The 25,399-nt window shown below is 32.9% G+C and overlaps 1 long non-coding RNA gene across 2 annotated transcripts in view; it reads left to right on the plus strand.

The window, feature by feature from the left end:
• Positions 1-276: 276 nt before the first annotated feature.
• LOC148613304 (uncharacterized) overlaps positions 277-25,399 on the plus strand; it is a 53,826-nt gene continuing 28,703 nt past the window's right edge. Inside the window, exon 1 of one of the 2 annotated variants that reach the window (XR_015923341.1) lies at positions 277-2,644. This is a non-coding gene — a long non-coding RNA (uncharacterized LOC148613304). Of the gene's footprint in view, positions 2,765-25,399 lie in introns of both variants that reach the window. The other variant, XR_015923340.1, reaches the window with a different exon arrangement.

Genomic DNA, 25,399 nt, shown 5'->3' on the forward strand with positions numbered 1-25,399 from the left:
CTATTTCTTTTTATAACATTAAATAAAATAAGTTTTTTTTAAATAGAAATCTTAAGGAGGTAGACCTAAAATAAGGGACACAACTCTTACAATGTATAAACCATTGGAGCGTTTGTATTCAGAATTTAACTTAAAACTTGTGTAGGCATCAAAGTAACTTGGACTGATTTCATTCTGTTTCAAATGAAAGCTTGAAAGGCTTTGGTGAAATTGAATATGATACAAACATATCACTGATTTCAAGTTATGTCCCTTACCTTAGGTCTACCTCCTTAAACAGTGAAAAGTATCTATACCGAACCGAAACTTTATTCCACCCCACCCCCCAAATTCCCTATTCATTTTCACATATACCATAGGATGAGCATGTACCCTCATGCCGTTATATTAAACTTAAACGAAGGGCAATCCTTAGGCAAAACACTAACGGGAACACTAACGGGAACACTAAAGGGGACACTAAACAGACGAAGACAAGGAATGTTTGATTGGTTGATTGATTATTTCTAACGTCCTGTGGCAAATATTTCAGGCATTTCAGGAGGAAAACAATTGTCCAATCGAACAGAACCTTCTTTGCATCCGGTTTTATTGTGCTAGTTCACAGACGCCTTGATGTAGGCATGCCACCCCACTCAGACACTTTATTCTGACTCCGAGTCAACTAGACTAAGTCGTCACTCTATCCGCCTGGAGAAGAAGTAATGACTACCAATTCGTAAGTCTTCAATATGATTTGAAACCAAGATGTCCCGCTTTCGAGGTGAGCACCCTACCCTCGCACCAGGGATGCGGTTGCGAACATGACACAAAACGCGAAGGACCAAAACGTATGTAGTGATAAAAAATAATATTCAAATAAAGCGAAACTTACGACATCATACTAAATACTTATATAAACAGTAATTTAAAAAAATGCAGATTCATAACGCAGGTTCCGGATTTCAGTCAACGTTTCCCGCCATAAAGTGGGTGTCATACATGTAAACAACTACACAGTCCTTGACTTATATTTCGGTTGAGTATACGCCTAATGCAGTAATAATTCTGCACGTTTTTTTTCCTTAAGACTGGTCTTGATAAAGCAAAAGTATAATAGCTATTGTATAATGGGTGACTTGTGTTGGCATTAAATTACAATATGTTCATTAAATAGTTAAGTATCAGTCTCTGTAAGAATCAGGCAGTGGGTGAAACATGGTTTGAAAAAAAAACATAATTTTGACAGTGTTATTTAACTAATTGCGCCTTCTGAATAAAGGAAAAAAGACAATATTTTCCATATCATTTTGGTAAATTGAGTAAATTATAATTTCCTTGAAATGCACTGAAAATGTACATTTCAAGAGCAGATAACTCTGTCAAAAATTTCATTTTCCTCACATTCTGCCGAAATATTTCTGAACAAAGCCAGCGATGCAGAGATTAAATAATGGTCTTTTCAAATGGAGAAAGTATCCTGCAGTGATATTACATTGTCAGATCTGTGGGGTTTTGACATGTATGTTTCTGATTTTTTTCACTGTGCCTGATTCTTACTACCACTTACACTTAAATGTATGTTCGAGTTCTATGCCACCTTAATGTCTCGAATTACACAGGGACTTTCATTAAAAAACATAGTGGAAATTTCCGTTTAAAATGATTACTTCATATGATTATACTTGTACTGTTTATTTTATTATCTTTAGGCTGTACAATGTCATCACTGGTATATTGAGATCTATAATTGCATTACGAGGATTTACATGTATTTTTAGTTATAATGTACATGTACATTCTCTTTTGTTTAAAATGATTGACATATAGTGTGTAGAAAAATTTAACTAACTTTGGCAATTTTTTTAGTTTTTATCTTGATAGATTCTTCAGGTGCTAATATGTTACATTTATTTATTTCGAAGTTACAATGTTTATACAAAATTTTATTCAAAATTCAAAATCTCCATCATTCCTTCTCTTTTTAACAATTTCTCTCTTTTCATTTCTAGGCTACCATAAACACTTGTTTACAACAAAAATATAGTTGATGGCATGTTTTATGTTGCACTAAGTATTTATACTAAATCAGTTGTGTTATACACGTTCGATTAAAAAAAATAATAATTAATTTAAAAAAATGATTGACATGCGAATGGGAAATAAAATCTTATGTCTCCCCACATTGATAGGGAGTCATATTTCAGTTATTATGTCCGTCTGTCTATCTGTCGGTTGCTCTTTAGATATGTACATGTACTTGTAACTCTTCAGAAGTTTGCTGCATCAAATTTTATCAACCTTTGTAGGTAGTGAGGACTCGTTATGAGGGAGTGCATAATATATTATCGAGGAATTATTGTTTTTCTTGACTTAAATTAATTGAACTTTGAACTTTGACCCTGTGGGTTTCAGCAAATGACTCTAGTACATTGGGAAATTTCATTTTACCTACAATGGAAATTTCCATACTTACATGTGTGTATTGTCTTATTAAAATAGAAACCGTATTTTGTCTCTAATATAAATGACTTGTTTGAACAAATTATGTTGTATTGTGAACACCAAATACAATAAACAATGTGACCATTGAAGAGGTTTAATAGGGCAGATTGCAGTCATTTGTTACAATAACCTAAGTTTGCGCCCATGAATAATATTCGAGGTAAAAGTGATTTTATTCTAAATGATTTACAAAGATACTAAAGAACTGCACAAGTAATAGATAACTTTTTACAAGCATGCTACATATCCTTACAGATATCTTCTGGAAACACTTTAAGCTGTGAGTAATTTCTTAGACTCGTGATGTATTTCGTAATACAGCGTATACAGGGACAACTATTTTGATCGCTGTACTTGTGTATTATGTTGCTTGGGGCAAGTAGCAGCCTGCCCAGTGGTTGTGAGGGTTGTCCTGTCGTTTGTTGAAGACCCATGGTTGGCTTTGAGCTGACATTTTTTTTCCTCTGGGGCTGGTTTTTTTTTGCATATATTTTTATGGTCATGTTTGTAGGTTAATCATGTAGTTTTTTACATGTGAAAACATCTAGTTCAACATGAAGTTTCAATTTGGTGGTTTTTGTTCACATTTTAACAGAAAAGATACTCAAAACTGGTAATGAATTCTTCTTTTATTATACATGTGTTGTGTTTTGTTGTTTGCAATGATCTTGCACCCCAGGATATTTGCACCAGAGCATTCAACTCTGGTATTACAGAAACTGTAATAGAAAGACGGACCAACCTCTACTTTTAAGAATGGAGTGTTCATATCACAACTCATACGTTATGCCAGAGCTTGCCGAAACTTTTTGTATCGCGTTAGAACTCTAACAAATAGGCTTCTGGAACAGGGTTATGTTGCTACAAGATTGAAGTCATCGCTACAGAAGTTTTATGGTCGTCATCGTGAACTCGTGGATCGTTATGGTGTATCCATCTGCACCATGAAAACTGATTTATTCAACGGGTCATAGTTTCCCTTTTCTCGTTTGTCTACCCCGGACTTGACATTTTATGAGCAACTCGGCGGGTTTTCTAGAAAAGCAGAGGACGCTTACCCTACCGGTGCACATGGTCCATGCTCCCAGTTTTTAGTGGAGTCCGAGTTGCTCATTTGCTTTTGTTACTTTATATGTATGTATTTAGTCACTTTATGTTCTTTGTTGTGTATGTCTGTTTTCCATGTCTGGTCTTTGTCCCTGGATTACATTCTTTTGATTACCGCTATAACCTTGGTTCCCTTGATTACTTTTAAATGACTCTAATTAATGAGTATAAGGGAAAACTAGATATACATTTCAGTGAGATTTGGAATAACAATGATGGTATTACTACAAAACAAAACAACAGATAATAAACGAGTCACACAACACAAAACTACAGTAAAACAAACAGCACGAACGTAACTAAAATCCAGAAACATCATGACTATTTTTTTTCTTTTTTTTTTCTGTTGTTTGTTTGTTCGTTTTTGTATTTGTTTGTTTTCGTTTTGTTTTATTGTTTTATTTTTTGTTTTTGTTTTATTTTTATATATATATATTTTTTGTTTTTTTTTTTTGTTTTTTTTGGGGGTGTGTGTGTGTGTGTGTATTTGTTATATCTAGAAACACTTTAAGTCGGTCAATCTTAAGTGAGTGCCGCAATTCATGGACAACATATCATTGTCGCGGCGCTATCAATACTTAGAAGAAAATGGTCGCACATTGAAATTTCTAGCAAAGTGTCCATGTACATAAGTTGAAAGACAACTGTAGCAGCTTGTCATTGCATTTCATAAGGGATAAATTGACATTGGGGATAACATAGTCGTCGTTTTTGTCATTGAAATCAATGCAAATGTCCACTCGTTTCAATTTGAAGTTGAAAGTCAAATAAATGTAAGATAACGACTCCGCTGTTACTTTAGTGTTCCAAACTGCGAGCTCTTTGAGGTAGGTAACGATAGCACAGACCTACGGACAATTAAAGTTTTGCCACACCTGAAATAAAAGATTTTAATGCCAACATATGTTACTTTTGTTGTAGTCATGGGAACCAAGATTCTAGCGGAAATCAAAATAATGTAAAATATGTAAAAACGCTTAATAAGAGTGTCTGTACAATTAGTCTTATCTTCGTTACACATTAACACTTCAGAATGAATAGTCTCATTGTTTATCAAAGTAACGATTTCATCATCTGTATATTTGTCGGTGTCAAAGACGAGGTACATACACGTATATCTGTATTTTGTTTTTTACGTTTTGTAAAAAAAAGGAAAATTAAAACTGATTCATACAAAGTACAAAATCAATTAAGGACATTTTCGAATTTGTAAAAATGGACTTAGAGGCTTAGTAGATAATGTAAATCTATCATTTCTCTACATCTTAAGTACCAGTCCACATAAAAACAGACACTGTCCATATTAAAGTCATTCATGGTGAAGAAAAACACACCTAAAAAACAATGTTTTCTTCAATCTACATATGCGATATTTTACGTAACAGTTGTCATTTCCATATCCAGATCTGTACTTTTGAGAAAATCTTACATTTATATCCCACTAAAATCGACCAAATCGAATAAAATCAAGAATAATAACTCTTGCAAAGTGCTAATTTCATGTACAATCTATATAAATTTTATCTCAAAAGGGCAATACCCAAATGGAAAATTATGACTGGTTATGTTGTCTGTAACTGATTCTAAATAAGAAATAAAAGTGAATTTGGTGGTTTTTTGACACGCATGAAGCACCTCCTGTCTGATTTTTTAGAAAGACTGCTACTTAATAAAAATGTTGAATTTGTTACAATGGGGAACGCGATAGTGCAAAACATACAGAAACACAGCATAGGGAAAATAAAACGTTATATGATCGCAATTATCAAAAAGAAGTATTAAAGTATAATATCTAATTTTTAACAACTTGAACAAATTAACGGGACTAACCAATCAGAAGACCTGAAACAATTCAAACCAAAATTATTATGTAATATTTAAATTAGATAAAAAAGTTCACCCGACAAAGCGTTTTACCCGTTTTTGTATGTTTATTATGATCATTTTTGCATTTTAAAAAAAAAACTTAAAGAATGAAATATTTGAAATGACAAAATCTCAGCGTTGAAGAGGATTTTGGACGCCAGGATTTATTATCAGTTTTAACATCTGTGTTTATTGCCTTATCAAATGTATTTCTTTTCAAAGTCAGGCGCGTAACCTGAAAGATAAAAGACTCTCTGATATTGTTTTATAAAGTAAACGTATATGACCTCGACACAAAATCTAGTCAATATTTGAACTTTCTAAATAACGCGCACGTAGGCGTATGTGTGTGTAAGGGGGCTTTCGTTTTATATGTAATTGAAAATTCAGAAGTTTATTTCTGAAAATCTTTTTAGTTATTTTAAGTTCGTTTAAAAAAGAGATCACGATAAATTACGCTATGTTATCATGTATAAGTACGGTACGTTCCCTATGTTATGTAATAAAATCGATTTCATTTTTTTCTCACTACTCTCTGAGTCATTGTTTTGTTGATGAATTACAAATTGGATCATATTTTCATATTGTGTACGAATAAGTACATGAATGAACACCTTTAAACGTATATTTTTAAGTAAGAACTCATAAAATTAAATTAATCCCATAAACATACATATATATATTATACTTAGTATTCCATGCATTTATGTATAAATACTATATATAGCGTTAATTTACTCGATCTCTATGTGTAACAGTTTATAGCACATGGGCTGAGATACCCCCCCTCCCCGATGAATCTCCATTCGTCAACCCCAAAATATGATTTTCATGTACCCTGATACCTTACATTTACATTTGGGGTTACAATTGCTGTAAAACCGTAAAGAGGCAAATTTCCAGATTTTTTCTAGGTTACCCGTTATTGTTTTTTTTTCCAGAATATCATAGATTAAACAAGCTTTTTTGTGATACAGTACATTATTATAGTTAGCTTCCTAATGAATTTAAGTAAGAAATATGAACTTTTTCAATTCAAGCTAGGTGAAAAATTGCCACCCATACCCATGAAAAAATATCTTAAATATGAAATTCCGAAAATTTCTCATTTTATGAAAAACTAATTGTCACCTTGAAACGGAAAATTACGCGCCTGAATTGAGCAGGTATGTTGAATACATCGATATGTAACTGCAAGTACCCAACATGTCTTTTTTACATCGATTACATGCTAAAAACTAACATTTTTGCTCATGTTGAGGTATTCTTTTCATGGGTGGGGTGGCAATTTTTCACTTAGTTGGAAAAGTTCAAATATTTATTACTCGGGCTCATTAGAAAACTAAGGCACTATATAATTGTATTTCAATATACAAAAGCTTGTTTGAATTACGGTATATCTAAAATATGCCAATTACTGGTGAAATGTGAAACAAATATGAAAATCCGAAAATTTCTCTTTTTATGAAAAACTCATTATTGTCACATTGAAATAAAAATACTCGCCTGGAATAAGAAGATATGTTGGAAACTTCGATAATTAAAACAATAGAACCCAACAATTCCATTGTACACCGTTTATATGCCAAAAATTAACATTTTTTTCATGGGTATGGGTGGCAATTTTCCTCCTATTTTGATTTGGAAAAGTTCAATTTTTATAACTTGGGCTCATTTGAAAGCTAAGACACTGTATTAATGTACTGTATCACACAAAAGCTTGTGTTGTCAACTGTTTTCTGAAAAAAATGAAAATAATGGGTGATAAAGAAGAAATTCTGAAATTCTGAAAATTTCCCTTTTTCGGTTTTATAGTAATTGTCAACCCAAGAGGAAAGTCTAAAGGCCTGATCAGATATGATGGGTGTTTCATAATCATAATTATGAATGCCTAAAATATGAGTTCTGCGGTGTCAGTATGCTGTGAATGAGACTTATGTTTGATTCTGAGACCAGTGTTCAAGGGGTAGATGTATATTTTTTTAACATTTTTTTTTTATATAAAATTCTTTCTAGAAAATTAGATTTTCGTGGTTCATTTATGTAGAAAATTAAATTATCTATCGAATGACACCAAATGTAGTACGTTTTAGATTAGCAATAAGTGTTTTTCATTTACGAACAAATCGAAATCCCGTTTTTGCATTTTTTAATAAATTCTGACTACGAAAATCGTCAAAATTCATCAAAAGTACACCAGAAGCATCAATTTAAATAATATTAAAAAGAAAATACGTAAAAGGCCATTTATTACTGAAGCGTAAATACTCTAGGGGTTTTGACATGAAGAAAATATGTCAATTTAAGTAATTTTTCGGTGGGGTAGGGGTTCCTTTTTTTCCGTTCACCCCCAAACCCTAAGTGTTACCGCAACTGAAATGTGTTTAGTTTGTTCACACATGCTGTCCCAGGAAGGCATAGACGCTCAAACAACTGAGTCACAAAAATCTTGGTTTCTTTACCCAGAGGGGTACAAATATAAGCTTATACTGAAAAGAATCCCAGAATATTCTTGGGCGACACATTGATTCGGTAATAGGAGGTATAAAGGTCCTTAAAATTACCATGAAGTTGATGAGTTTTGCGGAGGGTGCACGGTGGACCCTCCAACCCCATGGACTATCGTACACTTTGTTCTTACATTAGTGCTAGTCTCAGTAAAATCGGACAGTGAGTGAACCAAAACATGAGAAAAGAACTAACCAGTGCAATCTGACAATTCATACACGTACAATCTGATTCGAGAAACACATGATTATAGAGAAAGCGTTGTAATTCGTTGAAAAAAGAAAGTGATCCCCTTTATTTTGTACAAAATTTGGTTGCTTTATTAGGGGACATTAAAACCATTTTCTAAGCCATCCATTATTGAAAAAAAAATTATACTACTTGACAAACAAATGATTGAAACATTACATTGTAAAAAAAAACAATTATGTTGTGCCACCCATATCATTAGGTTTGCCTGTTCTTTACACGGACATCCTCTGAATAATTCAATGCATTTACTAAGCGTGTGCGGATTCTGACATTTTGAAAGGAGGATTCATATAAAATGGGGAGTTTTGGGTGATTATTTTTTTTCCAAGTGACACACAAACTTAACAAGGCTGACGTCAAAAATCTCAAATCCCTATAACCACCTTCTTTTATCATCTGCATGTTAATGAAGAATACTAAATTTCAACCAGGGCACGTTTTTGCATCGTATCTTCCATATACCCGTTAGTTTAATCCCTAGATCAATTTTGTATCACAAGATTTACAAGAAAAGTTGGTCTTATGATGCATTTACATGTACACCTGCTGCATAAATCAACATGACAATTTACTTACTGATAACATCGGTCATAGGCTATCATTTAAATATTCATAATGCTTTTGGAAACTCGAATTTTAACAGGAAAAGGAAACGAAATGCAAACATTAATAAAAATGTGGTACCGTTTTTATTAAGAATGATATCGTTCACAGTATGTACTGAAGGCTAGGTTTGATGACTAAACAATCCTTTAGTTTTTGTCAGTTTCGTTAGTGACTTCAGAACTGCATGTCCTTACTTGACCGTCATTTACGTTATTAAGTAATTCTCCGGCTAAGAATCAGGCAAAATGTGTATAAGGTGTGGTACGTGATGGGAAAAATACAGAGATTTTATTGCATTAACCTAATATTTACAACCGACAAACCCCAGAAATAACAATCAAAATTTTGTTAAGATTTTATCTGTTTAACATATTTATAGGTAAGATTTAGTTGAAATGCACTATGGAAAAATGGCGGGAAAACTTTCCAGCACTTTTTCCATTTATATCAGCAGTTAAAAATATCCACGTCACTGATGCTGTTCAGGATCAATTTAAATAGCTTTGCAGTTGTTTTCTTGATGTTTTGAATATTGGAGGCAAAAAAGGTCTAATTGAGAATCATGCCACCCATTTGCCTGATTCTTTCACAGAATGGTACTTAAATCACCATGGTATACTACATGGTATACTGTATACATCCGACTTAATCCTCATTTGAGGACAACCAATCTCTACATTAGTATATACAAAACGGGCGGATCCAGGATTTGAGTTGGGGGGGGCGTCAATTGAATTAAATGTTGTGCAAAACAAGACAAGAAATATTATGGGGTGAAACTTGTGGTAAAATATGTTTTCTAACCGAGTGGGAGGGGGGTATGCCCAGTACGCCAGTCCTTGGATCCGCGCCTGAGAAAAATAAAATAGATAATATACATGTAAATTCTGACATTTTGATTTATTCTACCAAGTTTCGTGTTCCGTTATTTTATTGTTCAATCATGCATGAAAAATCGGTATCTCTGCAGCAGAGTGAACGTTTCTAAAGATATTTTATCTATTTATTTTAGTTTTGTTTGTTTTTTTGTTTGTTTCTTTGTATTTTACTTATTTATGCTAGTTGTGCTTTCTTTACTTGTATATAAAGATACACGAAGGAAATGTGTGAAAGCCAGTTTTACTTTCAATGTCTTTTTAATTCAATTTAAATGTTGCTTGCCTGCCTGTTTACTCAATATTTTCCAAACTTTTTTATTTCCATTTTCATGGAAATCTACTTTCTTCGAAATTCAAATGAAATGAAAATTAAGAAATATCCGAATTACATCACCGGTTGTCAATCAGACTAACTGCAAAGATATGTATACCACACAGTTAAATCGAGTAGCTGCGCGTAAAATATCCTCCATGTAAATAAGTCTCACGAATGGTTTCAGAATCAAGGACAGTTCAGTGTAATGCTTGACCTAGTTTCTTTGAATACAATTTTTGTATACAAACGTTTCGTCGAAGTAAAACTATTTGTTTATCAATTAACAGTAGCGGATCCAAGGGATGGGGCGGTGCACCCCCACCCCCCCCCACCCCCTTTAGAAAAAAAAATGTTGAAAAATTGTTTGTGTTAAATCATGAAAAACAATCACTTCGTGATCCTCAACGGTGATCCTGTCAAAAATGTTTTTTGCCCCCATTTAAATCACAATAATCGTTCTGGATTAGTGTATTTTTTAAATAAATATTGACATGTTTCGTGTTTAATCGTGGGATACAATCCATATCAGATAGAACGCGGAAAATTGTATGACCTTGCAAATATTTAATACCTGGGTATCGTTTTATTATAAAAATTAACAATATACTACCTGCACGAGATGTTAAAAGAAGGGAATTCTCTATCGTAACATATGACATACAATGTTTGTATACAAACTTTTCGTCGGACTAAAGCTTGAAATCAATGAGATTTCTACATAATATTTATTCTTGGAAAGGCACCCCAATTCATGCCGACTTAATGGATTTGTATTCGTTCCGCATGCACAGTAGATAATAAAGTAACTTGACTTTCAATGTCTTATAGAATGCATTATTATTTATATAGATAGCAGAAGTTTATCGAATGCCCCCCTCCCCAATGTAATAAATTTCGATAATTCACACTGTGCAATAAATTCGGTAATTTCACTCTCGTACTCTGTCCCGCCAAAACGTCACAACTTTTGATATCAATCCGCCAATCACAAAAATTGAAATTCATATTGAAAATATCGATGAAATATGAAGAAAATATATATTAATAATAGGATAGTGAATAACCAAAATATAATCACTGGTGCCAAGCACGCTTGAAGATTAAACTAGTAATTGAACAAGTTCCGCGCTTTCGTTAAATCTAGAAGTTCTTCGGCTAACGACTATAATGAAATTGTTTATGACGAGTTCTCGGGCATGTTAGAAAGTCAAACTAATGGTTCAGAAATTCTGAACGAATTGAATGTACCATTAGATAGAACTAATTGTGTCAAAATAAGGAATAATTTTGGTAACTCCCTACTAGAGTTCTGTAGAAACAACTCATTATTTATAGTTAACGGTAGAGCTGGAGATGATAAAAATGTTGGAAATTTTACTTGTAAAGGAACTAGTGTTGTAGATTTTGTTGTTTGCTCTCCAGTATTTTTTAGCATTATAAATGAGTTTTCAATTTTAGATTTTAGTAAGTTATTGTCTGATGTTCATAATCCTATCCATCTTGTTTTGAAATGTATTAGTAAACCAAATGAAATGGAGCAAGAAAACGTATCACTGATCAAGAAAACTAAGAGATGGGATAATGAAAAAGCTGGCGACTTTCAAAATTATTTAAATACTCAAAATATTGATATTATTTTGCAAGGAATAGAAAATGTCAACATGAACAATATTGACAAAAATATTATAAATGGGCTCGTTCAGAAAGTTGGTGAAATTCTGACAGATGCTGCCGAAAATACCTTTGGAACATATATTCCTTCTAATAAGCAAAATAAATAGAAGAAAAATGATAAACCGTGGTTCAATACTGATTGTAAATTAGCTCGAAGGCGTTATAAACATTCAAAACGTCAATTTAGAAGTATGAAAACAGAGGCTTTGAAGAATCAAACAAAGCGACTAGAAAAAGAATACAAATCCACTTTGGATGTTAATATAAAATTACACAGGCAGCAGTTAAAAAGGAAATTAAATAATTTGAAAACTAAAAACCCAAAGGAGTATTGGAAAATTATAAATGGTTATAAAAAGAAAAAGTCACCAGATATTCAAATAGAAAGTTTATTTGATTTTTTCAAAACCCTTAACATGAATCCACACAATGATGATTTTGATCTACCCGAGGTAGATGTTGTAAATGAACAAATTAATCATACTATTTCTTATGAAGAAATAGAACAAGCTATAAAACGCTTGAAAAATGACAAATCGTCAGGTGACGATAATATTGTAAATGAATATTTGAAATATTCATTCTCTATCATGCCTAATGTATATGTTAGATTATTAAATATCATTTTTGATAGTGGCATTGTTCCCGATGAGTGGCTTCTTGGTAATATTATACCAATCTATAAGAACAAAGGAGACCAATTCGATCCAAAGAATTTTAGGCCTATTACTATTATAAGCTGTTTTGGAAAATTGTTTACCTCTGTCTTAAACTATAGATTGAACATATTTTCAGAAGAAGTGAACCTGATATGTGAAAATCAGGGAGGGTTTCGACCAGGATACTCAACGATAGATAATTTATTTGTTCTGAATTCCCTTATTGATCTGATAAGACAATATAAGAGGAAGAAATTATTTTTTTTGTTTATTGATTTTGAAAAAGCTTTCGATAAAGTTTGGCGTCTTGGTCTCTGGAATAAAATGTTACTAAACAATATAAATGGTAAAATGTATAATATTATTTTCAACATGTATAGTAGTATTAAGTCGAGAATTTTATACAATGGTAGTATGTCTGAATACTTTGAATGTAATATTGGTGTTAGACAGGGAGAAAATTTATCTCCTTTCTTATTTGCCTTATTTTTAAATGATTTAGAACAATTCTTCGTAGAGACTGATGTTAGGGGGTTGAACAGCCTATCTGATGAGATAGGTGATCAACTCAACATATTTATCAAACTATTTTTACTTTTATATGCTGATGACACAGTGTTATTAGCAGAGACAAAAGAAGATTTACAGTTTCAAATTGATAAATTTTATGAATATTGCACTCAATGGAAACTGTATGTTAATACTAATAAAACAAAAGTAGTCATTTTTTCTTCAGGTCGCATACCTAGAAATACACATTTTTCATATAACGGTAATGCGATTGAAATTGTTAAAGAATTTTCATACCTCGGTCAATTATTTTCAAGATCAGGCAGTTTAACATCAGCGAAAAAGATGAATGTTAAAAAGGCTACCATAGTTATGTATGATGTTCTTAAGAAGGGTAGACTACATAACCTGTCAATACGAGACCAATATGACTTATTTGACAAGATAGTAAAACCTATTCTTTTATATGGTTGCGAGATATGGGGCCATACTAACTTAGACATTATTGAGAGGGTTCATTTGAAATTCTGTAAGCTATTGCTTAACTTAAAGAGGAGCACGCCAAATGTTATGATATATGGTGAGCTCGGTGCTTACCCTTTAACTGTTCAAATTAAGTCTCGTATGATGGGATATTGGTCTAGATTCGTAAATGGCAAATCCAGTAAACTTTCAAATGTACTTTATAGATATATGTATGAACTATATATTCAAAACATATTTGAATCTCCATGGGTTAATATGATTAAAAACACTCTAGATAATTGTGGGTTTGGGAACATTTGGCACATTCAGTTTGCGGAAGGTTTTCATTCAGAGTGGTTTACAAAATCTATTAGTCTGCGATTAAAAGACCAGTTTCAACAAACATGGAGATCCGACGTAGAAAACTCGAATAAATGCTTTTGTTATAAATTGATTAAAGAAAAATTTGAATTCGAAAACTATTTAGATATTTTACACGAAAAGGATGCTATTACTCTTTGTAGATTCAGAGTAGGCAACCATGGACTACCAAGCGAAACAGCAACTTGGCAAAACTTTGATAACTCAAGTTTATGTACCTTATGTAATAATGGAGAACATGGAGATGAGTTCCATGTCATTTTCCAATGTCTCCATTTTTCGGACACGGGGAAGCAATTTTTAAACAAAAGATATTTAGAGCGAGTGAATGTTCTGAAATTTAAAGATCTGTTTCAGACAAAAAACAAGCATGAATTACGAAACCTATGTAAATTTGTTAAACTCATCGAAATTGATTTAAAAATGTTTCTCAAGGTTAGTCCTCTACAATGCCACTATCTGAAATTTGTCAAAATGTCTTAAAATGTTATTTACTTAATCTTTTTTTCTGTTATCTTATTATAGTTTCCACAATTGTCATGCGCTGAATATTTATGTATTAACTGTATTGTCTTCTCTGTACTGTAATGGTGTTTAGATAATAAAAGAATCTGAATCTGAATCGGCACTCGGAATAATATTTTGGTTATTGACATCTTTCCAATTAATTATCCTATAATTACAGACTATACGATTTCATAGGTTGAAAACAAACACTCAAAAGATAATACAATAAAATTTGCAAGACGAAGTGAACAGATAAACTGTCTAGTGTAGTTAACATATTTCAATAAACATTTGGCATTCCCAGGGGAACAAACTGTGCATTTCCTTTCGCCTTTTCATATTTCAATACCTTCATGGAACTGACTTTACTGGATGAGAGGCTAACTAAGCCATTGGAGATAAAAGTTACTATAACAATTCTCATACTGTTAACATAAGTTTAATTATTTCATTCTTTTTTGTAACAGAGAGGGCCGTAACCTTGTTCATTATGAAGAATTAATTTCCTTTTGTCTCGTCAAAATTTCATGACGATCGATAAAGTGATGATCGTTGCATCTGTGTACAGTTTTCTTCATTAAGTATCAATATATGCAAATTTGAGACACTGCCAATGGAGAAGTGATTCATGGTGGAGAAAACCCCACCGGACGAACGATTTTTTTTTTTTTGGGGGGGGGGACAACATAGAACTTAATTTTACATCAATATATTTCTTTCCGCACACAGTTTTCAACCGAACAAACAACGACCATTCTTGCAAATTACGATAGTTTCATGTAAAATATCAGTTGCTCAACTATCTAATGACCAACTAAGACTGGATATGTGGTCTGTGAATGTTTCCGCGTAAGAAATTTAAGTGAATTCGGTAGGCTGTGTACATGCATGATTCACCTTCTACTTGAAATTTATATATAAAAAAAAAAAAAAAAAAAAAAAAAAAAAAAAAACATGCAATTTTTGTCTTTTGTGTTTTTTTTTTCTTTAACGCTTGTCTAAGTTGCATGATTTATGCATCCAATACTATAGTATTATTAACCGACTTACTACAATATGTATATCAATGCCCATCCTTTATGAACCGATAATTTCGACAACTGGTCATTACGAAACCGGAAGTGCCTACAGCCGGTCATTACGAAATCACAGCCATACATTACGAATTTCAAAACAGGACATCAATACAGGGCCATTATGAACTACATCAAAATGACGTACACTTCTTTAATTAAGAGTGGCTTAATAATTCAATTAATTAGGATATTTAAAGTTGCTGAAAAATGGTACTGGGTCTAAGTATTTTGAATGAATATGTATGTTTAATCTTGAGCTTTAAATTTACGACTTGGGGGTGGGGGGGGGTATTGGAAAAGGCAACAAAAATGAAATCTCGAAGCGGGAACAAATACTTTTCTATACAGAAATGATAAAGAAAAAAGGCGACTTTCGTGTTTTAGTGATTTTCAAAGACCAAATATGAGTCAAATCTCTTTGTTTTGCACGAATCCAAGAGTGGAAATTAATCTTCAAAGTACATTTCTTTCTCTTTTTTTTCTCACCTTGATCTACCTTATGCGCTCTGTCAAAAGAGTTCACACGACATTTTAAAAAGCTTGATTCCAGATCAAAATGCACACGTTAAAAACACGGTTTTTTACGTAAAAAATTGCCAAGTTTGTTTTTGGCCATGTAACATGCCCTTGGTATTAATAATGGCCTCGGATGGCTGTAATGGCCCTCGGTGTTGCAAGCCATTATTAATACTTCGGGCATGTTACAGGGCCAATATAGAAAAGGCAATACATCAATACTATATTATTGCGTAACATTTTCCATATTGGCTTAGTTATTGGTCTGAGGCTAACTATATTGACTACCAATATGCTAGGCCAATATGGATTTTAGCCAGTCCATTATGACGTATTGGACGGGTGAATGCCATATTGGACGGTAATTTCCCGAATTGGCGCAGTTTAGTGTATAGTATTGTATTGGCAGTTTTTAATATTTAGACCAATATTCCATTGTCAATAAAACCCCTTATTATAGTTATGTTTTATTATTCGTGCAGGAATAATTTTACTGAACAAGCATGATCAAATCTATTGAAATATGATCTTTCTCAAAGAATTTTAAAATTATTTTCAATTACTTACCAAATTTGAGTAGTCAATTATTATTGACAGTACATATATTGATGACATCGGTCACAAATAGTATAAACACTTTAGTTCCGTATTACCCCCATTTCTAGAGGTAAGCAGGTATAAATACTTGGTAAATGCGATAAAGCAATTGTTTTTTCCTTCGTGTGCAAAATCTTATTTTTAGACGGAGAAGTACTTAATTCTCTCCACTATCAAAATCGCTAATGTTGTTATTGACAGCTTGCACTCATAATTTCAGTACTTTACATTCACATATGATTTGCATAATCATATATTACTACTCCACATTATGCACCTGATCGGTGCCCTGTTTAGCTTCATACGAGTTCAAAATGTACCTCATAAATATCGTACACGTGTTCTACGTGTGTGTTTTGCTTAAATAAGTTTATATTAAAAGATGAAATGAACGGGTAGCATTGAACGTTACCCAGTCTCCGATTCAAAAACAGGGACTCGTAAAAACTGACAAAATAGGTCATATAGATATTCAGGGCCCGATTAATAAATATATCAACTAATAGTCATTTCCAGTTGTTTTTTTTCTGGTTTCTAATCTGGTTCCCTGGTCAATATCATATGCGACCAAAAGAACGCTAAAAATTTGAGAGAAACTTACCCGCACTTAAACATTCTTGTAACCAGTTGTTTTGAGTTGAATCATGCGAATCATCACGGTTACGAAAGAGTAATCATATCAGGGGAACCAAGATTCTAGCGGAAGTCACCTGATTTTAAAGTATATTGCATTCGTGCCATTCCGATGTTGAAAGCAAGCTAAAATCAGTGGCATGGAACATTTGACGATTAACGATTTTGAAGTCTTCAGTCTTTGATTTTTCTTTGTACAACCGCGCATACAATGTTATACATGTACCTATATGTGTGTTTCTGGTGCAAAACGGCTTGTTTTACGCGGTATTACATTTTGTATGTGTTTTGGGAAATTCGACTTTATTATATCATATTGAAAATATCAGGCAAAATGCAATGTTTTTATCAGGAATATAAATATATTACATTTGGAAAATTTCAAAAATGATAATTTGTTTATTTCTCTCAAAAAAATGTGGACATTTCTAATTTTAAAATTAAGAAATAAATCACGGAAACTCTTTTTTATCATTATTTTACCACGGGCTGGCTATTTATTTCGAATTGTGTGATAGCGAGGGTTTAACAACGACGTAAGTGGCCAACCCGTGGTAAAACAATGATAATTAATGAAGTTTCCGTGATTTATTTCGACTCTTATATGAACAGTTTCTTCATATAGACGTCCGTCATACTAGAATTGCTATTTTACACCTCTGCCACATCTAGTACTTGTACCCCGCCTCTTTATGCAAACAGTACAGTACAGCGGAAATATTTTGGCAGATTTGTTCAGTGTATTCTTCATGCCTTGTGAATGTTTTTCTGACTCAGTCGGTATAGTATCGCTTTTCACTCTTTGACCTTAAAGACGCTTACTATGGAAACGCAAGTCACCTGATTACAATTCTGTTTCCCGATTGGCCAAATAGAAAAGACAAAAAGAAACTGTATAGAAAATTAAAATTGCGTGAAATGTGTTATTTCCTTGAATAAATGCAGAAAATTTTAGGTAAAGAGGACAAAATTTTACTGCGTCGGCTATCATTTTTTAAAGATTTTATAATACTTGTTTTCATATAATTTATAGCAAAGCCACAAGCTAGCGGAGTAATACGTGAATCAGAAAGCGGTCATAAGTTTGCGGCGGACATTGAGAATAGTTACATTGTAACCATGATTTTTGCAAGCTCATATTTAAATATCTAGTCATTATATTAAAGGTAAACAAAAATATTACCATTCCGTGCAAAGTTCATCTATGGCTGAACAATGAACGAGGTGACTTTTCTTCGGGAAAAAAATAAAAAGTTTCTGTTTTTATATGTTTACACGCTCATGAACTCATGCTCATTGTTTTCATTTGAATATGAAACAAATAGAAAAGACTTAATTATAATCAAACACCGAATGTTTTGGGTTCTTTGTGATCTGTTTGCCAATCAGAATTTCCCGGTATTTGATTGAGGTAAAAGTTGATAAGTCATGATATTTAAGCCTTTGAGGAAAACTTGACCTTAGAGATTGCCAGGTCGGACTTTTTAAATCTAAATATTCGTCTCCTTATAAAAAAGCAAAATTTAAGACTGTGTAACGAAGCACCTTTTCGCTGTAGATTCATATAGAAGACTAAAGTACAATCCAAGTTACAAGCAATAATTACTTGCCAATTTCATCTGCACATGTTTAATACTTCATACAAAAGGTCGGACTAAAAATAGCTGTTGGTATTTCGAAAGTTTATTTATAAGCACGAAATGAAGAAAAACAGAATTAACTACCAGATAATTGTGTTGTTTTGAAAATATGGAATTCGTTGAAGGCTAACCACATATCTATCTATTTTTGGTCTCATGCGAAACTTAAGATTTCAAACCAGATATTTCTGTTAACTTTTTGGGTCAGTCAAACCTATCAATCGATCAGTTTTAATTAGATCGAAATATGACTACCATGTATTTGTCACTTTAAAAGACATTTCAATGTTTTTCAACTTAGCGAACAAAACTTATTCGTTGTTAAAAAGTAGGTTTGGCTTTCAGCCATTTGATTTTAAATGACTGTTCTGCCTTTAGGGCACTCTTGCTATATTTATATCCTTGTAATGCTCATTGCAAATGACTATTTCTTTCGTTAATTCCAGAAAATTTCCATTTGAATCTTTGAGAAAAACCGTATTTAATATACGTCTCAGAATGTGACGACTCTATTCGCTACACTGCTCCATCGGATCAAATTGATACAAGGAAGATAACGTAAACTTATACAAGGGTCTGAAAAATTCCCAACGATGTTAGAACTGTCAAATTTACGAAGCAGTGTAGCGAATAGAGTCGTCACATTCTGAGACGTTGTATAATATTGATTTGTTGTGACATGCATCATTAATTTGATCCTCTATCCTACATAATAACACCTAGATGAACTGTCCCGTACTACCATACATCGTGTACTAAGTTACAGCCCTAGACTATTCCTATGAGGAGGAATGACCCGGCCAGCGAAAGATAAATTTATATAGTCAAGCTGGCCGAGTGGTCTAGGGCGCTGGACTTAGTGCAGGCGGTGTTGCCGTAGATGTCACAGCGGTACGAGTTCGAGTCCCGCGGAGGGAACGACCAAAAATTTGCTTCGCAAATTTGACAGTTCTAACATCGTTGGGAATTTTTCAGACCCTTCTATATATTTATATATATATATATAGAAAGGTCTGAATCGATGTTAGAACTGTTAAATTTGCGATGCAAATTTTTGGTCGTTCCAGCCGCGGGACTCGAACTCGTACCGCTGTGACACCTATTGCAACCCCGCCTGCACAAAGTCAAGCGCCCTAGACCGCTCGGACAGCTAGGCTATCAAACATAGCTTTTGCTTTCGCTGGTCGGGTCAATCCTCTTCGTAGGATTTGGTTTCGATAATTGCCAAGTTCTGTGTATGGAATCATGACTTAGCTTTTTTTCTTTCGTTCTTTCGAGAGAATACGATTGTGATTGTTTATTGTATTTTTGTTTGACAGGTCTATTATTTATATTGTTTGTGGAATCAAGCATTGCTCTGGCCTTTGTAGATTAAATTTGAGATCGGTAATGTGTCTTTTTCATTGTCAAGACAATTATCAATGTAAATTTTGAGACCGTTGTTTCACTAGACTTGACAACAAGTATATATACAACTTTAAAACAAAACTCTCTGAAAGTGCAACAGGGTATACCCCTTATCTAATGAACCAATTCAACTTCCGTCCTCGTAAACAATGTCGTCCTCGTAAAATACGATTTGATCAATGAGGAAGGCCATGAACAATGACAATTCCAGAATGCAATACACTTCAGGGCCGAAGCAAGGTTTTCTGCATGGACCGGGGTGCGAAATGGTCACGGATAAGCAATTTTTCTTGGTTATCTAGCATGATTAGGTCAACTGTGTGCGGTTTGCGGGTCATTTTCAGTAAATTTTTGCATGATTTTCGGACACCTCCGGTTTCATCCATTTCATAGCATTGAATTGTTTCGCCCAGTGACCCTCATTTTTTCTTTTCATAATTTCAATTAACATATCTTAAAAAGGTATTTGGAAAGGTTTTTTTATGAAATCCTTGTTATTTCCTCATTGTTGTAATAGATACAGCCTACTCAGACAAACCTAAGGAAAATCTATAGAGAAATCCTTTTTCCGCCAAACTTTCAAAATTTAATGCTTATATTATGATACGAAATAACACCAATTAAGTTCTTATATTTCAAAACAAACGTTAAAGAGGTTAATGATCTATCTTCAAATATAGAAGTCAGGACTTCTGATGATTGTTTTATTCACCTTAGTCATGATTCACATTCTATAAAAAAAATTATCTTTATCTTCGATTATGTATCATACATCACCTTGACGATTTGTTTTGATTTATTTTATTTTTTAATTGTTTTTGGTTTTTGTTTTTTTTTTGTTTTTTATTGTTTTTTGTTTTTTTTTTGTTTTTTGTTGTTTTTTTTTTGTGTGTGTGTATGTGTGAAATGTCTTCACAAAGGTTACGCGATGCTCATCAGGTCGCGTGATGTCCAAATTTGACTTCACACTTTGGCAAACTTCAATTAACCTCATGTGACCTCGGAAATAATGGAGAACATTTATTCTGTCTTCATTTTGGTCCTCAAATAAAGATTGAAAAATCATGTATGATACTGAGATTTGGTATTTTTGGGCGGATATGAACGGCAGGTTCAACATCAGGCATTTATACAATGTAATGGGCAGTGTTGGAAGTTTCGGACGCCAGGTACCATCAACTCTCTTGAATTATTATTTTAGCTGCCGAGGATAACAGGTACCAGTCCGAATTATGACATCATGAGCTTTCCCCAACACAATAAAAGCATTCTCACGGAGTTGATCGAAACAAACAATCTACCAACAAACCGCGTCACAATACTTATATTCCAAAAACGAACACACTGACCCATTTTTTCTTCTTATATTGTTCTAGCATGAAAGATCTTAAGATATTTCAAGACACTTTCAAATCGGTTGGTTGGTGGACAGATGGATGGACTGATTGGAAAATTGATTCATAATTTACTTCAGACATCGATATCTCCGAGTTTTGTCTTTCTATTTTGGTATCTCGTTCTAGGTTTCTGTATTTCTTGTTTTTCATTTAGAACTCACTTTTGCCTGTGCTTGCCATTTACTTTATTGTAGACGCTGCTGTGTGTGCTACTGTACATACCGTGGGCTTAAAACATATGGCTTAAAGCACTCGCATATCATTTTAAACGCATTCGAACGTCGTCTTTTAATACGTTTAGCATTAAAACCACATTAAAATAATGTAATTTTTATAATGGTAATTGAATAATATAGATCTTTTTTTTGGTGATTTGAATACTAACATCTATAGGTTATTAAAACTATATATATCATGTTACACAGCACTTAGCCTTTCCATTAACGATGCATTTTTGTAATTTTAGCATCAAATGTCACCTTCAAAAGCAGGAGCACTAACAATATATATTCACAGATAAAAACCAAGAACCTACAAATGATCTGCATTCGTCCGTCCGTGTCTGTTCATCAAGTGCCATGTAATCTCTACTTTGATACCAACGATCGAATTTTGTTTCACCTTCATAGTTCTATTTGCTGCAAAACTTGTACATGATTATAATTGACTCAATAAATATCGCTAGAAATCGACAAAAAATTAAAAAAAAACAAAAACAAAAACAAAAACAAAAATCAAGCAATAACAAAAAGAAAAGGATAATTCGGAAACATCAAAATCCCAAAACATAACCAGAAGGTGAAGACCGGAAATAGAAACGATTTACATACTCATTGTATCTACAACAAAATACAATAAAACTACTCATACAAAAAAACACAACAACCTTAAGTACTTGCAATATGAACTCTAACAACAACAACAGCAACAAAACAATAATCAACAAAAGCAAACAAAAACAAAAAATACGCAGGAGTGACATTAGATGCTTCAGGATTAGTATTATCGTCCTGTTCTACCAGCGGCACCTGTCGAATAGCAAGTGAGCAAAATCCGGTAAACATCAAGTTCGAAGAGTTGTCAATCCGTTGTTATACGTGTAGCACATTTAATTAGTGTCACTATATGCATACATGTATGGTCACGTGTAACAATTTTATTGAATTGGTCATCACGGGCTTCCGACAGGAATGTTTAGCGGCTTCCAACATCAGAATATATGAACTCGGCATCGCGTTTTTTTCTTTCAATGTGCCTCGTAAGTATTCTATTTATAACACCCAATGTGAATAATATTCACCAGTATCTGAGATATTGTGTTTCCAAAAAAACAGTACTTGCTTGATTATTAAGTGTAAGTTTTTGCCAATATCCCACCGATTTGACAATGCAATATCTCTAAAGTTTACTTTCTTTATTTGAAAAGACCATTATTTGATCTCTGTATCACTGGCTTTGCTTAGAAATTTTTCAAAAGAATGTTATAAAAATGAGGTTTTTCTGCCCTTGAAAAGTTCATTTTCAGTGCATTTCAATGCTTTTATAACTCAATGCACCAACATGATATGGAAAATTTTGTCTTTTTTTCCTTGTTGTTGATGGTGCAAATAGTCAAATAAATTACGCTAACAAAATGATGGGTTTTTATACCATGTTTAACCCACTGCCTGATTCTTACAGAGGCTGACAATTAAGATAAAAATTGTATGGAAAACGTGTATGATGCAAATATGACGCATGCTCGTTAAAATTTTTAATTTGATATATACTTAATAACACATTTGTTTTATTTATGGCTGTTTAATACTTATCAACAGTGTGCATCAGTATAACATTGTTTAAACTGTACCAGGAACCCATTGAGAAGTTGAATGTACTCTTCTATTTGAAATAGAGCATCCCTTGTAATGGAAAATTTCTGCATTATTTAGTTAATATACTGTGTTGGCTATGTTAGATACTGTGGAAATAATCCAATAAATCACCTGGTACATGTGTACTTTAATGGCGTGAGTCAACATTGTATTTAAAGACGATGCATTTGACCGCTTTCACTGCTCAAAGCTACGGCTTCATTAGGAACAACTCGGACTTTCTCGTTACACAGAGGGAAATTTTAATCTTATTTGTAAACATCAAAGAAGTTAATTATTACCTTTACGAAACTGATGTTTTCTGTATTTAAAAATATAAAAATTACTTCTTGTTTTGTAAATGAAACGTAAAAAAAAATTAGAATATATAAATTTATAAATAATATGCATAAATGTCATCACATAAACAAATGAAAAAGAAGTGCATATTAATAATATAGAATTCATTTTATTTTACAGTCAAACCAGTTTAAGGAGATAGGCCTAGGATACGTGACATAACTCTTAGAAATAATTGGAACGTTTGTATTCAGCATTTTCCATTAACCTCATATAAACCTTAAAATAACTTGGACTGATTTTATTCGGTTTCAAATGAAAACTTGATAGGCTTTGGTGAAAGTTATGATGATACAAACATATCATTAATTTCAAGAGTTATTTCCCTTACCCTAGGTCTACCTAGGAAAAGTTTGTAAATTCCGTGCAGATGTGGGCACATATAACCTAATAAAAGCTTAAAATCTGACCTTTTTCAAAACCCCCTTTCTGAATCTCCGGAACTGAAAATTATACTAGAGAAACGTAAATGACACTGGGATGGACTCAAAATTGTTAAAAAAAAATAGGGAATGGTTACATTAAAAGCATGCTTTCTACACGCGACGTATAACAACATCTACATTGGCCACAAATACCAAATACCAACGGCGAATCCATATGAGCATAGACAATATTCAACTCACCCCCTCCCCCTTCTTAAAAAAAGAAAAAAAATCCTGAAAAGTTGGAATATGATATCATAACAGGAGACTATGTGCCTACATGTATTTTATGTTTTCGTTTAAATTTGCAGTAACTGCATGTACTGCCGTTTTGTTTGATATCGATGAACGGATTATATTTCCGGAACCACTCAGCACCGTACATGCACTTGAGCATATAAAGGATGTCCTGAATTTAACGATCGATACTTAGACATGTTGAAAATATGTTTTATAAATCAAGGTCTGTTATCTCTTATTAACAGAAAAATGTTCTCATCACAAACATTTGGGTCAAGAACATTTTAGTTCAAGGATATCGGTATAAAGTTTTTAAAAAAATGATACCCCGGATACTTCCTTGACCCGAAGCCGCGTTTATTTCAAAAATATTTAATAGATACGTTACTTCTCAATATTTATTTCATATGCGTGACTTTTATTGCTTTAATTTCACGTCAGATTATCACATTTCTTTAAAAAAATAATGCAGTTTTTTTGTATTTTTAAATTGAATTAAGCTTTTAAGTAAAAGGATATTAGAAGCTTTTAAGTAAAAGGATATTAGAAGCTTTTAAGTAAAAGGATATTAGAATATAAGCACGTGTTATTTCCATAAGTCGGAAACAAATTATCAGAAAATAACGAAATACATTGATAAGACTACCTCTACTCGGTAAAAAGATAGCCGACACATTAATTGTTTTTTTGATTTCTAAGTATCTACTTTCTTTCAAGAAAATAACACAGGGCACGCAATGTCAAATTTTCGATTGTTTTTTTTCGAACGCTATTTCAAAGTTTCGATACATTGTTTTCGAACGCCACTAAGTTGGCAGTTATTGGCCAATCGGAAAACATAATTGCGAACAGTCAGGTGATTTGCGTTTCCATAGAAGAACGTCCTTAAGGTCAAAGGGTAAAAAGTGAAACTATACCGACTACGTCGGAAAAAAATTATAACTTATTGTGGACCGTGTCGCGTTAATCTTAATATGTGATATTTCATGTGCATGAATATCATGTCAGATTGACCCGTGCAGGTCCGGGTGTCAAAAGAATA

This window comes from Perna viridis, chromosome 6 (genome assembly GCF_037379345.1).
Source record: "Perna viridis isolate PV_CMFRI_1.1 ecotype Kerala chromosome 6, ASM3737934v1, whole genome shotgun sequence".
NCBI classification, from domain to species: domain Eukaryota; kingdom Metazoa; phylum Mollusca; class Bivalvia; order Mytilida; family Mytilidae; genus Perna; species Perna viridis.